The sequence below is a fragment of the Mus pahari genome, chromosome 15, assembly GCF_900095145.1.
Source record: "Mus pahari chromosome 15, PAHARI_EIJ_v1.1, whole genome shotgun sequence".
Lineage (NCBI taxonomy): Eukaryota > Metazoa > Chordata > Mammalia > Rodentia > Muridae > Mus > Mus pahari.
In genome coordinates, this window is record NC_034604.1 from 19461741 (window position 1) to 19477972 (window position 16232).

At 46.1% G+C, this 16232-nt stretch overlaps 1 protein-coding gene and 1 non-coding gene across 6 annotated transcripts in view; one reads left to right on the top strand and one right to left on the bottom strand.

Moving 5' to 3' along the window:
• Nucleotides 1-16232, top strand: part of Mapre2 (microtubule associated protein RP/EB family member 2) — a 140865-nt gene that overhangs the window by 55959 nt on the left and 68674 nt on the right. The window lies entirely within an intron of this gene.
• LOC115065578 lies at nucleotides 4645-4746 on the bottom strand. The gene has a single exon (XR_003845341.1). It is a non-coding gene; the product is annotated as a U6 spliceosomal RNA (small nuclear RNA).

Below are 16232 nucleotides of genomic sequence, written 5' to 3' on the forward strand. Positions count from 1 at the left end.
CCCTCCCTCCCTCCCTCCCTCCCTCTCCCCCCTCTGTTCTCCAGCAGTTCTAGAGTAACAAGTGGTGAGCAGTAAGTGACCTAGGCTGGACATGGCCCCAGATCAGGGAGACCCAGTGGGCCTCCCCGAGTTCTCATATGAGGGCCTGGAACTCAGGATAAATCCACAAGTGTTTGTATTTGGGGAACTGATTGCCCCTCCCTGGAATTTTTGAAAGGCACATAGCAGTGACTTCAAGATGTCCCACAAGCAACACTGACCACTTCGACTTCCTCAGTGCCTGTGCATTTTCTGTCCAGGTCTGGCAAGTCCTTCCTACCGAATATTGAGGTCTGATGGAATGCTCAGAATGCCCAGCCAGTGAGCCACTTGGACTTGCATGGGATAAGCTTGGCTCTGGCATAAGACATTCTCTGTCACAGCCTTACTCAGGACAAATGCCGTCTGCCTCTTTAAGCATCATTTTCCTCCTGTACCTAGGGAGCTAACAGCAGCAACCTCACAGGGTTGTCACACAGACTGAACCCTGCAGTTGCCTGGGGCAAAGTCAGCCCTGGAGAGAATGCTAGTTACTTAGTTTGAGCCTGTGACTTTTTACCTGCCTTTACAGTCTGTGATCTTTGTGCCCTAAATACCTGGCACAATACATGACACACAGCAGATGCTCTTTAAAAAAAAAAAAAAAAAAATCCCTCCATTGACCTCATTAAGAATTCATAAAGAAACAATAAGCCGTATCTATTTTAAGTGTATAGTTCAGTGGGTTTGGCTATCCATCACCGCTCCCAAATTTCTTTATGCCCTCTGCAGCCTGTGTTTCCACTCTCCGCAGCCCCGGGAACGGCCTAAGTCGCTTTCTGTCAACTTGTGTGAAATAGAACAGAGTCTGGCTGTTTTGACTCTGTGGCATGGGTTTGAGATCCGTCCATATTGGCTGCATCTACAGTTGCGTAGCTCCTTTCTCTTTCCCACTGAGTAGTACTCCATCATGGGGCACTCCACAGTTTGTTTATGCACTCACCAGTTGCTGAACGTGGGCATTTCCAGTTTGAGGTGGTTACGGGTAAAGCTTCTGTGAGCATTCATGCAGACATCTTTGTGGGGCATATTTCACGTCTTTTGTAAATGCCTAGGAGTGAAACGGTTGTGTCTAGCTGTATGGGTTGGGGAAGTTGGGAAGAGCACACCTGAGGCCAACCTTGAGTGTCTCTGAGACGCTTGCTAACTTGTTTTTAAAAGACGCTCTCTCACTAGCCCTGAAACTCACCTAGAGGGCTATGCTGGCTAACCAGTGAGTGCCAGCGTCTGCCCATCTCCACCACCCTAGCTCTGGGATTAAAAGCGTGCGCCATGCCACCACGCCTGGCCCGCTGTGTGGGTATTGAGAATGCTGGTGTTCATTCTTACTCAGCAAGCGCTTTTAAACAACTGAGCCCCTGGCCCCAGGGTTTAACCTCAGAGCAGTTACTAAAGAGCGGTTGTGCCATCTCCCATTCGCTCAGAGCCTTTGCCGACTTGTCCTGTCACTGTCAGATTTAGAGCATGGGGGCCGTAGAGGGGTTTGGTTGATGACTGATGTTGAGAATCTTTCTGTGTGCATATTGACTGCTTGAGTACATTCTTTAATGACATGTCCAACTCTTCAGCCCATTTTTAGGAGTCATTCTACAAGAGGGTGGATAAAAGTATACTCTAAGCCAGGCAGTGGTGGCGCACACCTTTAGTCCCAGCACTGAGGAGGCCAAGGCAGGTGGATCTCTGAGTTCGAGGCCAGCCTGGACTACAGAGGGAGTTCCAGGACAGCCAGGGCTACACAGAGAAACCCTGTCTTGAGAAACAGAACAAAAAACAAAGTATATTTTAGATACTTAAATGTAGTCTCAGTTTAGAGTTTAATGTGGCTGTGTTTTTGTTTTAAACCTGCATTTAGAAAGGCTGTTTCTATTCTGTCTTCTGTCCACAGACTGCAGCGGTACCCGCTTGTCAGCTTTTTTTTTTTTTTTTTTTTAAATAAAAATTTACTTATCTTATTATCTGTGAGTACACTGTAGCTGCCTTCAGACACACCAGAAGAGGGCATCAGATCCCGATATAGATGGTTGTGAGCCACCATGTAGTTACTGGGAATTGAACTCAGGACCTTTGAAAAAACAGTCAGTGCTCTTAACCGCTGAGCCATCTCTCCAGCCCTGCTTGTCAGCTTTTAAGTACAGGCTAAAATGTCCTCATGCAGAATCCCTGATAGCACAACCGGTTCCCATTTCCGGTGTATTCGGATCTGGGGTGCCTCCAGAGCCCACTGTTAGAGCACCCCTGCTCTGAGACTCAGACACCCTGTCAGTGCCGGATACGTTAGGTTCTGGAGCATTTGAAATCTCACTTGGGGACTAGGGGTGCCCAGACAGCACACATTCAATGGTACTATGAATAGGCAGGAAATTGTAACAGAATAATTATGGTAACTTAGAAAAACTTCTAAATCCACTTTTTCAGTGCCACATGAAGGTATTAGGTTTGGGAGCTGGGTTTTTTTTTTTTTTTTTCCTATCCTGACAGGCATGGACTACCCTTTATTTCTGTGGAGGATACTGTAATTATGTAGATAATCTCTCCTTTATGTTGTGGGCCCTCTTACAGGAGATCAAAGGTTCTACTATTGAGTGTTAAAGAGTAAAATGTGTGTAGAGATGGTTTCTAGTTCCTTTAAAGCCAACAAGGAGCTATTTGCCTGTTTTCAAAAATCTTGCCTGGAGAACTGAACGGTGGCTGCCTCTCATTTGAAATTCTGCAGCGGGCGGACACTACCCCTGAGACCCTCTGATTTGGGGGAGAGCTTGTTTGTTTTGTCCTGTTAGGGCTTGAGCTTTTTCCATGCCTGTTTACAGTCTGCTAGAACACATTCCCTCCTCCGTATTGCTGCCCGTCCCTTCTTACCCCACCTCACCTGTAGTCTCCCTTTACTCTTAGAAGGGGGTTCTCTTTGTTCTAGCGGGGACTGAGCCGGCTGCGGCCAGTAAACAATGAGTGCAGAGTGGAGACATCCTTTTGCTGTAATTGGGTCTATTCTATGAGAGGAAGCTGAGTACTATCAGACAGGACATCCTGTGATCCCCTGGTTTACTGTGGTGTTTTATTTAAATGCTAGGATGGGCTCCTGCTTCCCTTCCTGCTGAGCCGGGATCCCACTGGGATGACCCCTTTCACTTTGAATCTCCAACAAACAGCACACTTCCAGAAAATCAGGACTCATTTTCTCCCCCTCCTTCCTCATCTGTGTGTGTGTGTGTGTTTTTCTTGGACCATCATTGAAAACATTCACCGCTTTTTTGTGAACGGTCATGATTTAACCTACAACCGTTTTTGTTGCCTTGAAACAATTAAATGAACAACATGAGCCATGCACAGAGACATTTTTGGTTTTGGTTTTAAGATTTATTTGTTATTAGTTTTATATGCATTGGTGTTTTTTCTGCGTGTATGTGCATGTGTGAGGATGCTAGGTCCCCCACAACTGGGGTTATGCACAGGTGTGAGATGCCATGTAGGTGCTGGAAACTGAACTGGGGTCTGCTGGAAGACCAGGTAAGCGCTCTTAACCAACTGAGCCACCTCTCCAGCTCCCAGTCATGTTCTTTAAATTAAACATTAATATACGGTTCTGGAATTGGGTCCATTGTGATATACCTACATACTTAAATATAAACACGATCTGTGAAGATATGAGATATGTGAACAGTGTGATAACAGGAACAGCCTGGGTGTTACCAGAGCTCCCACAACAGACTGCTGTACGCTGGGTGGTTTAACCTTTGTCCTCTCCTCCTGGTGAGGCTAGATTTACACTATGCCTTTGACAGTGCCATGTTCCCTTCACGGGCTTTTCTGTCCCTTCCCATCCAGGTGGCCCCATATCTTCTGTGGTCTATAGTTTCAGCACTCAGTCCCTGCTTCTGATTAGCCTGCCTCCTTCTTCATCTGTGTATTTTCTTGGACCATCATTTAAAAGTCATTAGGTCCACCCTAATCCAATATCTTCCTCTCTACTAATTCATTTGTAAAGACGCTATTTGCAAATAAGGTCACATTCTGAGGTTGCCAATACATGGGACTCTAGGAGAAGGGACAATCTTCAATTCTATGTAAGGAGATTGTATGTATTCATTGCCTATGCAGTTATGTGTAGAAGACTGTATGCATGCATTGCCTATGAAGTTATATGTAGAACAGTATATGTATGCATTGATTGTATAGTTATGTGTAGAAGACTGTGTATGCATTGATTATATATGAGAACTCATTTTAAAGTGTGTGCTTGTGAAAATGCATAAAATGTTCTATTATACATGTAAAACATGGGGGTTTTGTTTTTTGAGATGAGGGCTCCTGCTGCACAGGCCCACGGTGTGACAGTACAGCCAGGGGTGGCTTTGAGCTCCTAATCACCCTGACTTTGCTTCCCAAGTATTGGAGTTAACGGCTTGCAAGAAACTTAAAAAGATAAGGGTTGTGACGGAGTTAGAAAATAATGCCTCTTTTTATCCATGTCAGAAATTAAACTTTCAGCCTTGTGTGTGGTAGGCATTGAGCTAGTCCCCAGCCTGAATTCTGGATATTTAAAATGTTTAAATCTTATTTTTTCTGTATTTTCTGCTTTTTCTTTTCTTTTCCCCCCGTGTTCTCCCTGTGCAGGGGCCATGCTAATCTGTACCATTCCAGTTTTAGTATTTGTGCTGGCAAAGTGAGCACATTTTTTTTTTTCTGCTTTTTCTATAGTGCAAAAAATGTGCATATTTTTTAACCAGAAAATTATTTTTTAAAAAGACATTTTAAAAAGTCATTTCTTTGCTTTATCAAGTTATAAGCTATTTGAACTTATTTAATAATTTAATCTTCTTATCATTTATGTACACACACAAACATGTGAATGAATCTATTGGTGTTTTAATGAACTGGGCACTATTGTGCTCAGTGTGATACTGACTATAATAGCGGCTAATGGGGAGGTAATGAAAAGTAATGCCACATTGTCTCAATATGACCTCCATGCAGCCTCTGTGACTTCACATCTTTGGCTCAAATTTGACAGTCAAAGTGAAGTTAGATTTATTAGTTAATGGTTGAACTCAAGACTAATTTTCAAAGCATGTTTTAAAGTTTCTATGTCAAATGAATCCTGGGACTCACTGGAAACTAGGCGTGGGGACTGGATGTGGCTGCTTCCAGAGTGACACTTTTCATCAGTTCATATTGGCTCCAAAGTTAAGCAACAGTAATCGCACATGACCTCTAGACCCGACTCTAGATAATTCTGATATAAAAAGACTATTAGTGTCTTCATTCTGGTAATGGTAAATGAGTTTGTTGATTTAAAAACAAAAAACAATTTTCAAATATACAAGAGAATAGTTGGTGTTGTTCTTCCTCACTCTGCCATTCTCCAGACAGGTCAGCCAGTAGCTAACCAGTTCTTATTCTGTCTTTTTTAAGAGTCCCACATCTTGGGGCTATGGAGATAGTATGGTGGGTAAGCACACTTGTGTAAGAACCTGAGTTTGAGATGTGGCTTAGTGATAAGGCACTTGTCTGCATGTTTGAGGCCTTTGGTTCGATTCCCAGAACTGCAAAACAAGTTGGAAAATATCCTTAGGTTACTCTTTATTGTCAACTTGACTATGAGAATTACCAATGAACGACTGCTCTGAGCATATCAGTGTGTGTGTGTGTGTGTGTGTGTGTGTGTGTGTGTGTGTGTGTGTTGAGGGAGGGGTGTTTCCAGAGGATTTATCTGAAGAGGGAAGACCTACCCTGAATGTGGACAGAACTATTCCGTGGCCTGGAGTCCCCAGATTGAATTGAAGGGTGGGGGAAGGAAGGAACCCATTGAGTTCCTGCATCTCTGCTGAGGGGTCGGTTAGTTTGGGGGAAGCTGCTGTGTGAACTGACAGGAAGTGGGCTCCTGGCTTCAGTACTGTCGCCTACAGCCATAGCCCTGTGCTGAAATCGTTTATCTCAGTGACTGCAGTCACCAGCAGGGCTGCCTGTCGCTGTGTTCAGGAAAGATGTCCTTCTTTTTCATGTATGTCATGTGGACTGTGGTCTCTGGGGTTGTGACGTGAGTTTGATACAGATTATAATGCAAGGATGCTCACCCTGCTGCCTGCTGGTGACATGTGGCCCGGGAGAGCTAGAATATGTGGCTCAACACAAAATCGTAATCTTATTTAGAACATCGTGGGATGTTTTTATTTATTTTTATTTTATTGATTTATTTGGTAGCTTGTTTGGGTATTGTTGACCCCAAACTTTGTAGAAGACAGGGTGACCGAGGAGCCAGAGGGAAGCTTTGTCACCCCAGCTTCGTAGCATTCTGATCCCTGGTTTGAAGCTTTCCCTTTTGACCGAGCCTGCTTTGGAAAGAATTCCGAGAGGATGGGCAGAAAGAGGACTCGGGATGAGAGTCTGTTACTCAGTATGGGCTTAAATTTACCAGGATCTCTTTAAATGTTAGCCTGCACTTTACCGTCTCATTAATATGGCACTTCCTTTTCATCTCAAGATGTTCTCACGTGTTTAAAAATCATTTTTACCATAATGAAGGTGCAGCCATTTGGATAAGCACCAGTCTTTGAGAGTGAGATAACCAAGATTGTATTTTTAAGGATATGTTATTCTAAACACATTGTCAAGATACCAATCTAAAGTCTTTTATTAGCTTTGAAAAAAAAAAACCTATAAGCAGTAATGTCCATTTTTGCTAATCTACCACAAAAAGTAAATTGAGAGCCTTGGCTCCAAAATACATAGTAACTAGAAATGGAAAACGTGGCAGATCCTAAAATACCAGCATGGCTTATGTGTTCCAGCTGCCAGGTGCTCTCGCCAGAAAGCATTCCTTCCCATCAATAACCTGGGGAATTCTCACCCAAATCTCTCCTGTTCCGCCTCTCTTCATGGACACATGCGTTTAAAAACCACTGGGGTTTAAGTCTAGGGTGGGGAACTGGGTTTAGTGCCTACCTGGGCTACAGGAGTTCAAGGCTGTCCCGGAGAACTCAGCTAAGTCCCAGTCCCAAAATAAGATTAGAAGACTGGGAATATACTCTGAGGTGTAGGAGGTCACTTGCCTAGCACACCCCAGGCCCTGGGTTTGGTCCCCTGTACAAAATGAGGACTTGATACAATTACACAACAGCTTTCCTAGAGCCCAGCTGGGTCTCCACTGGAGCTTATTAGTTTGCACCCCCTCCTTGTGCCTGTCTGGAGGGGAGGGGGCTCGCGTGGACAGCAGCCATCCTAGAATCACCCCAGCTCCAGACCCCAGCTCTGCCACGTGATGACTGTGACCTCACAGAACCTGTCACTTTTCCCCACATCAGGGCATAAAGCAGCTGTAAGGCGTTGCCGAGAGAGAGGACACAACCTGTGCCGATGGCTCTCTCTTACAGGAGAAATGGATAATCGCTAAATACTGTCCTGTGTCACCTCATCCGGCCCCCATGCTTCACCATCGAAGGAGGTCTCCCGTGGGGGCCACACAGATGACCAAACTTACCCAACCGATCGGGTGTTGGGGTCTAGCTCTGGATCCAGAGCTAATGTCCTTGACTCCTGCCTTGGTCAGCTAGGAGCATTACACAGCTGCCGTGAAGAATGCACATTACTTACCCCCAAACCTGCTGCTGCTGTTTTTTTTTTTTTTTTTTTTTTTTTTAATTGAAAAGACAAAGTCCTTTAGTCCGCTCAGCCCTAATGTGTTCCCCTGCCAGTTGCCTCACAGCACATGGGTATATCACAGCACATGGGTATATCAGAACAGTATGGTATATCAGAACAGTATGGTATGGTTTTGAGTGTCCTGCAGCTTTCTCTTCCCCTCAAAACTCTCTCAAACATTCATTCAGCACGGACTTACAGTTTGGGGCATACCCTGGAGATACGGCAGTCAACAAGACATATACTATACAAAGTTCTGCCAGCACAGATCTTGCATGGGGGACGGGGAGGCAGGAGGGCTTGCTGAGGAGTTGACATTGAAGCTAATCCCGGATTGTGTAATAGCCAGGAACAGAATGCTGTCAGAGTAACTGGAGAGGCCACTTCAGGGTGGGCAGGGAGGGCGTGCTGAGGAGTTGACATGGAAGCTGGACCTGAAGCATGAGGTGCAGGTGACAGTGCCAGGTTCTGGAAAGAGCTTTCGTTTCTTTGCCTAAGACTGTGCCCCTGTCATCCCTTCATGATTAGCTGGGAGCTGCTATCCATCCATCACTTGTTCCTCATTAGCAGGAGGTTTAGAGAAGGCAAACTGAAGATGCTGACAGAGGAGAAAGAGCAGCACCTGAGCCCCATTCCATTGCCACACGTCCTTCTGCTTTGTCTTCCGCACTAGATCTTACACAGTGCGGGGGAGCAGCTGAGTGTGACCAAGTGGTACCCAGCGTGCCTGCTTCCTGAAAGGTTAACCAGGGGCCATGCTGGGTGGGGTGACTTGGGCCCTGACTTAAAATTACTTGGGATCCTGGGAGAGAGGGAAGGTCAGAGTGGCAGGGAACAAGGCCAAGCAAGGCTGGGAAAGTAAACAGAAGGCATATGGAGGAGAAGGAGAGGATATAGAGGGAGCCAAGAGGGGTAGGCGGGGCTGCAGGGCAAAAGTTGGTGCCCTGAGGAGACCAGCCAAGTCTTGTGGCATGGGAACAAGCCCTGGGTTATTGGGATTATTTTCAGAACATGGACAAAGCCACCCACTGCTTGGAACAGATGGGTATTTAGGCAAATACAATCAGCTGCATTTCTGACCATATGAAGAGACATGCGTCCACTGTGCCTGCATGAATGTGTGCACAGAGCATGCATCTGAAAGACCTTAGCTACTTTCTCACTATATGAAATTAGCTTCCATTCATATCCCTGGACAAAAAAAGCCTGCTTAGAATTCTAAAAATTTTCTTATTTCTTGGATAAGAGTCAAGCTTCTGATTGATTTCAGGGTCATAGATATCCACTTAATTCTCAGTTAAAGATCAAAATAACAAAAATGTCTATCTGTATTTGACATCTAAAGGTTTCTTTCCTCTTGGTCAATGACGAATCAGAGGACATGTTCGGGAGACCCCGGATGAGGGCACCCGTTGAAGTTGCAGGCAGCAGCTGCCTACTAAAGGTGGGGGGCTCGTGGCCAAGGCAAGCTACGGGGCCTCCTATTGCAGAGATCTGCGCGTTTCTGTCTTATTCTAAAAGTGCGTTTTAAAGGGGACAGGGCTGGAGAGATGCTTCAGCCGGTAAAAGCGCTTGCTGCGCAAGCACGGAAACCTGAGTTCAAATCCCAAGCCAAACCTGAGTTCAAATTCCTAAGCTCCTCTGTAAAAAGCCAGGCCCTGTAAGGGATGGAGACAGGTGGATCATGGAGGTTCGCTGGCTGCCAGGTGATCCATGCTCAATGGGAGACCATGTCTCAAGGGGATAAAGAGGACAACAGGAAGTCTGATGGCCTCCTCTGGCTTTCACATGCTTGTAGGCACATCCACAGGTGCGTACAGTGTGAACACACGCACACACACAAATAGAATAAAAAGTTTAAAGTAATGGTTAATTATCGAAGGGGTAGGCACCCTTACGTTATTTTTCTATTCACTCTCTCCAGGAAGTAGGGGTTGCTAGCAGGACTTACAAGTTTAGATGACCGAGCTAATCAGAACCCTACACTCACATTGATAGCATCGAGCAGTGGATGATAACACAACAACCTAGAAAGGCCTGGAGTACAGCCGGCTGCCAGCCTCTAAACCTTTGTCCTCAAAGCACCTTCCCATGAAGGCCTTTTCACGGGTTTCCTTTGCTGGTTTCGAACCACTGGTGCCTAATTTGAGGGGGAAAGGGTGTACTTTGGTGTCTAGTAACATGCCTGGTTCCCAGTTCTTCCTTCCCATCCTGCTGTGAACTCAGCTCTGGGCTCAGACCTCTGCCACCTCAGAGGCCGCCCCTTCTTCCCAAGGAGTTTGGCTTGCCTCGCCTCTCTCATCCCATCATAGAAGATACAACACGAGTAAAGTAGTTACTACTTGGAGACAGGGTGAGGTCTTTAATTTCCTTCCTCAATCATACATCAGAAGATATACAGAAAGCTCAGTACACCATCTTCACTGAAGTGCCCTCTTGGAGATGATTGGGTCTTGTCAAGGTTTTTCTTTCGATGACACCCTCTGGACCCCTCTGCTTAGATATGATCTCTGCCTTGGACAGATCTTTCCTCCCATGCCGCACATCTGGGTCATGAATGAACGAAGAGAAAGGAATGAATGAAGAATAACTGACTGACTGACTGACTGACTGAATGAATGAATAGACAGTGATGGAGGAATGATGAATGGGTACGGTCTAGAGATATTCTATTCTTTCCTTGGTGACGCAGCGCCTCAGTCCTGGCCCTCACAACTCTTCATTTGGGGAATGAATTATACATAGATGAAAAGTGGATCTTTTGGGCTTGAGGCACACATTTATGCCCGGCTGTCTGTGGAAACCCCCAGTTCATCATGAAGGATGTTCTCAGGGTTTTCGTTTTAGAGGAGCCTGTGTGTGTAGTCACAGGCTTCCTGCCCTTGGCTCATCCTCTTTTTCTGTTATTGTTTGAGGATTTTTGGTTTTGTTTTTGAGACAGCGTCTCACTGTATAACCCTGTTTGGCCTGAAACATACTCTGTAGACCAGGCTTTCCTTGAACTCACAGATCCATATACTCCTCAGTCCAAGTGCTGAGCTTAAAGTCATATGCCACCACGCCCAGCTAAGCATCTCAATCTGTGGACATAGATGTACTTTAAAAAAAAAAAAAAGAATATTTATGATTGAAGTTATTCTAGGAACTATAACTGGTAAGCTTAAGGACATTATTATACCATCTACTTGATAAATCTCTTTTATTTTAAACATATTTGTACATACTAAGACTATTCATAAAAGATTTAGGTTGTTTTATTAGAACAGCCCTAAAAAGATCTTTCTGAGTAAGAGCCCTGTTACAAGTTTGAAACGCAGCCCCTCTCCTTACCTTATTTGTGGAGTGCTCTAACCTTGACAATCCTAAAAACTTGGACCAGAGAGCAGTCTGATTTGGGATCTGAATGAGCCGGGTGTGAGCCCCGTGTCTGAGAGAGAAAAGGTTTGGGGACTACAGGCGCTTTCTCCCCCAAAGCTGTAGCTGAGGCAGTCCTGGTTATAGACCTCTATAAGGCCTTTATATACATAAACTCAAATAGATGAGTTGCTCGCAGGAAAGAAAAATAACATTCATTCCCTTATTTATCTTTTCCAGTCTGCTCTTTGTTTCATTTGTGTGAAATGGAGTGAAACTGTATTTTTCTTAGACAATTGGTGGTGGGTTACGTCTCCCAGTGATAAGAGAATTGCTGAAAAGAGAGAGAGTTTTGAGAGGAGGAGGATAGTCAGAGGTCCTGAGGTACTGATACCGTCAGCACAAACTGTATAAATAGAATGTACTGGCGTACGTGGTCACACTTACTGAACATTTTATAGCAAAACACGAAGATTCCAATTGAGTCTCGGCTCCTTAAGGAAGTGAGCCAAGAGGGTAACTGAAGTCCTTCTTGCCTTTAAGAAAGACTTGTCAATTTCTACCTCTGTGTGTGTGCGCGCGTGCGTGTGCGTGCGTGTGCGTGCGCGTGCTTGATCATGTGCTATGTGAATTTTTGTGCAGTGTGCATGCAGGTAGTTCCTTTGGATTCCAGAAGAGGGCATCAGAGGCCCTGGGGCTGGAGTTAGAGGGCTGTAGTCACCTGAAAAGGGTGCTGGGAACTGAACCTGGGTCCTCTGGAGCAATGGTAAGCACTCTTAACGACTGAGCCATTGGCAGTCCCCATAATGACTTTTAAAGGTTTAGCTTCAACAGGATTGGACTGGAGCAGATGTGAGCTAAATAGGACCACTGTGCTGAGCAGCAGCAGAGCCCAATGCATACAGAGGGCTGATTACTCTGCAAACCTGGGGAGATTGTGAACACAGGCATTAGGTGTTAAGAATCAAAACAGATTCCACAGGCATCATTCCTCAAATTAATTTCTTCTTTTTTTCACTTTTTATTTATTCTTTGTGTCACATTAAGTACCCCAGTCCCCTCATCTCCCTGCCCCCTCATATCCACCCATGCCCCTGCAGCCCCCACCCCAAATAAAACACACACAAACAGCAACGACAGAGCACAGAAAAAAATCTCATTGTAGAAGCTGTAGTCTGTCAGTGTGTCCCACAGTGCATCCTTCTGTCCACACACTTGCAGATGTTCATTGCAGTGAGTCACTGGTCTGGTTCGAGGTCTCTAGCTAATGTGATATCCTCTTGGGAGTCCTCGTGTCATTGTTCTGTGTCATGGAGATCCTGCAACTCTGGAACAGCAGGGCTGGCCCTTTTATGTGTCTCAACCTTTGGTAGATGATAACAGATTTGGGGTTGGGCCAATTCAGAGCCCTGGATCTGGGCCTGTATGGTAGCTGAGCTGGTCAGCCCACCAGCTCCCCTTATCTGCAACACCAGGGCAAGCTCTCCAATACTGTTCTGGCTAGGTTTCCCAGTCCCACCGTCGGCAAGGTTTGGGGTGGATGTATGGATGGGGGACACTTTCCCAAGTGCTGAAGATTGTGAGGGGCTGGGCCAGCTCTCCTGCATTCTCACCATCAGGGGCAGCTCACCAGCACCCCCTGCCTCCCCAAGGACCAGCTCTGCTGTGCTGCCCAGGCAAGGTGCAGGGCCTGCTCACCCAAGTGCTACAGCTGCTGAGGGGCACAGCTAGCTCTCCCAAGCTCAGGATCTTCCAACCGCCAGAGGTTGTCAGGGGGTTAGGGTGGGCACATCACCTCTTTGCCCATGGCAGATGAGTGGTGGGCGGGGTCAGCTCTCCCACACTTCACACCCTGGGGACTGGCTCACTCACACCTGTCCACGGCAAAATCCTCTGGGCTGCCTAGACAAGGCACAGAGCCTGCTTTCCAGAGTACAGCATCCAGTGAGAGGTGGGGCTAGTTATGAACAACCCTTGGACATCCATGTGGTCCTAGACAGCTGCCCCAACCAGGGACATTAACCCCTGCCACTATATAGCTTGGGACTCATCCATGGCCCTCAGCAGCCGCTCGGGCCAGGACCTCACCATAGCCCCAGGTGGTGGGGCTGAACACACACGAGCGGCTACTTCTCTACCCCGGGTCTCCAGTTTGATCTCTCTCCATAATGTTCAATCTGCTCCACTTCTCTTTCTCTCCCATCTGACTACTATACACTTGCACTTTGTGATGGCTCCTGAGGGCCCCTGGGTGACAGTGTCCATCTGTGATGCATGTCGTGGCACCAAACGGGTGTCTGTGGCCCAACTGGGCTGTACACTGAAGGGCGGGGTCTCAAGTGGCATGGCAGTCCACAGCTCTCTGTCTTCCTCCTCCCATGCTACGCTGCCTGGATATGATATGATTTGATTTGATTTGATTTATATGAGTCCTAGGCATAAGAGTCTGGCCACCAAGCCAGGCATCAAACTAGAATAAAGAAAGGACAGCTACCTGCTCTGCCCCTGACTGACATAAGAACACCACCACCAACAAGATGTCATGTCTTCCACAGGAGGAAGAAGATAGGCAAGAGACCTGTGGATATCCGTGCCTATAGAGACCCGCCCTTCATGCAGCACAGATGTAGAATGTCTCTTTGGTCATTTCCAGGGGTGATCAAATTAACTTCTTAAATTGCTCTTAGATGGACAACCCTGAAGCAAGATGTAGATCCTGGAACACCTGACCTATTGTGACCCTGCTTTGGGGGAGCTGTGAAAGGGTTGACTGAGAGTGTGGAGGAGGAAATGGAGACAGTAGGGCTGTGGGGGTCCATTTGGTGGAGTTGGGTGGGTCAAAGAGACACAAGAGTGACCTAAGAAGTCACCTCCATTGACAGGCAATGCTGACAGGCATCTTACATGCCAGTTTACTTTTGAAGAATGCTTCCTCTGAAATAATTATTAAACCTTGCCAAATTGGTTCTTGGACAGACCTGCAGGTTATTTTGTAATTGGGTTTCAGGACCCATGATGAGTAACATGGTAGAATTCCTATTTTGATTTTTCCATGTTTGGGGCTTGCCAAACCTTAATCCAGGCTAACTTGTCTCATTGACTCACAGAAAATTCCATTTGTTTTAGCAAGCAGAAATGCAATGTCTGATTTTATGTGGCTCAATAATTGCTGCAAAGCATAAGCTCGCTGTGCCTCTCTGTCCTGCCCACCACCAAACGCCGAATGCAGGAGAAGCAGGAGAAGCCAGCAGGACGCTGGGTCCCCAGGCTGGACTTGCTTGCTCTGAAGTCAGTGTCTACAGAGAGGCCAGAGCTGTGCTTTCTGAGTGAGGATAGGATTTCTACAGTTTGGTTCTGTTTTTGGGTTTTCAAGACAGGGACTTTCTGTGTAGCCCTGGCTGTCCTGGAACTCACTCTATAGAATGAGGAAGCTGGCCTCAAACTCACAGAGATCCCCCTGCCTCTGCCTCCTGAGTGCTGGGATTAAAGGAGTATGCCACCTCACCCAGCCCCTTTGTTTTTTGTTTTTTTTCAACAAGGTGTCTTCACTGTGACTCAGGGCTCACCTATTAGACTCTACTGACTGGCCAGTAGCCCCAGTGCTCTACCTGTCCCTACTCCCCAGGGCCCTGGCTTTGTATATGGGTTTTGGGATCTGATTCCGTCCCTCATGTTTACTCAGCCAGCGTTGTGCCCACCAGACTAGCTCCCCAATCTCTTCTATCTGCCTTTTACAGTATTGAATTGGCCAAGTCTTTTCAGTCATACTGTGGACATAGTGCTTTGGACTTTTGCTTGTAAGTTTGGCAAAGAGGAAATTCTGTCCCAGAGGCCACACATGGCAGGCCACCTCTTAATCAACTGCCACTTCCATCCAAAAGACCCATGAAGGTTCCAGACCTGAGCTTCAGCCCCATTCTGGTTCTTTGCTCCATGGCCTTCAGAGTGACCTCACTTCTCATAGTTTGACATTTATCTTGATAAAAATTTGTTTGTCATTTTAAAAATCAATATCTTAGGGCTGAAGAGATGGCTCAGCAGTTTAGAGCATTTGAGTCTGGATTCAGTTCCCAGCAGCCACATGGTGATTCACAGCATCTATGTATGTATGTATGTATGTATGTATGTATGTATGTATGTATGTATGTAGGCAATATTTTCTTTTCTGTTCCATTAATTAATTAATTAATTAACATCCCAACCGCTGCCTTCTTCCCTGCCCCCACCTCACACGGTCCCCCCCCATACCCTCCTTCCCTTCTCCTATGAGAAGGTGGAGTGCCCCCCACCCAAAAGGAGGGTCTCTTCCCACCCTGGCACATCAAATCTCTGCAGGGCGAGGCACAGCCTTTCCCACTGAGGTTAGACAAGGCAGTCCTTCCAGGGAATCTAAGCCATTCCTAACTCCAGTTTCAGGAGCTCCAGTGCTCTCTTCTGACCTTCAAGGGCCTCAGGCATGCACACAGTACACACACATACATCCAGACAACACACACACACACATATAAAGTAAAATGAACAGACCTAAGAAAATTTAAAAACAATATTAATATTTTAAAATTATTATAATTTCTATCTTCATCGGAGTGGTGGCCTGAAGCTGTGTCTCCTGGTGAACTGGTACAGAGACCCTGCGGGTGCCACACAGCGCTCTCACGTGTAAGGAGAGATTGATGCTTGCTCTGCTTTCCTCCTGGGAGCAGTGCGAAGTGGCTTTATCTCTGATGTGCTGTCAAACGCCCTGCGCTAAGCACACAACCCTTCTGCCAGGCGGGAGCTCTCTCTCTCACCTTTCAATTTCCATGTAGGTTAAGATGCAAGAAATTATAATGAAGCCTTAGAGTTTCAGAACATAATTGTGAAAAGGGTAAGATTATTTAATTCTCATCAGAGGCTAATATTTAGAAAAGTATAAGAACTTTTCTGGTTTTAGTCATCTCGATAATTTCTGGTTGAATATATTAAAATCATGTTTGTAGGAAAAAAGTGGAAGGGACTAGGGAGAGAAAAGATGATATCAGTATGGAAGTAAAAACACGCACAGAGAGAGAGAGAGAGAGAGAGAGACAGAGAGAGAGAGAGAGAGAGAGAGAGAGAGAGAGAGAGAGAAAGGGAGAGAGTGGGAGATAGACCAAAGGGAAAGCAACCCAGCAGCACAGGTGGCT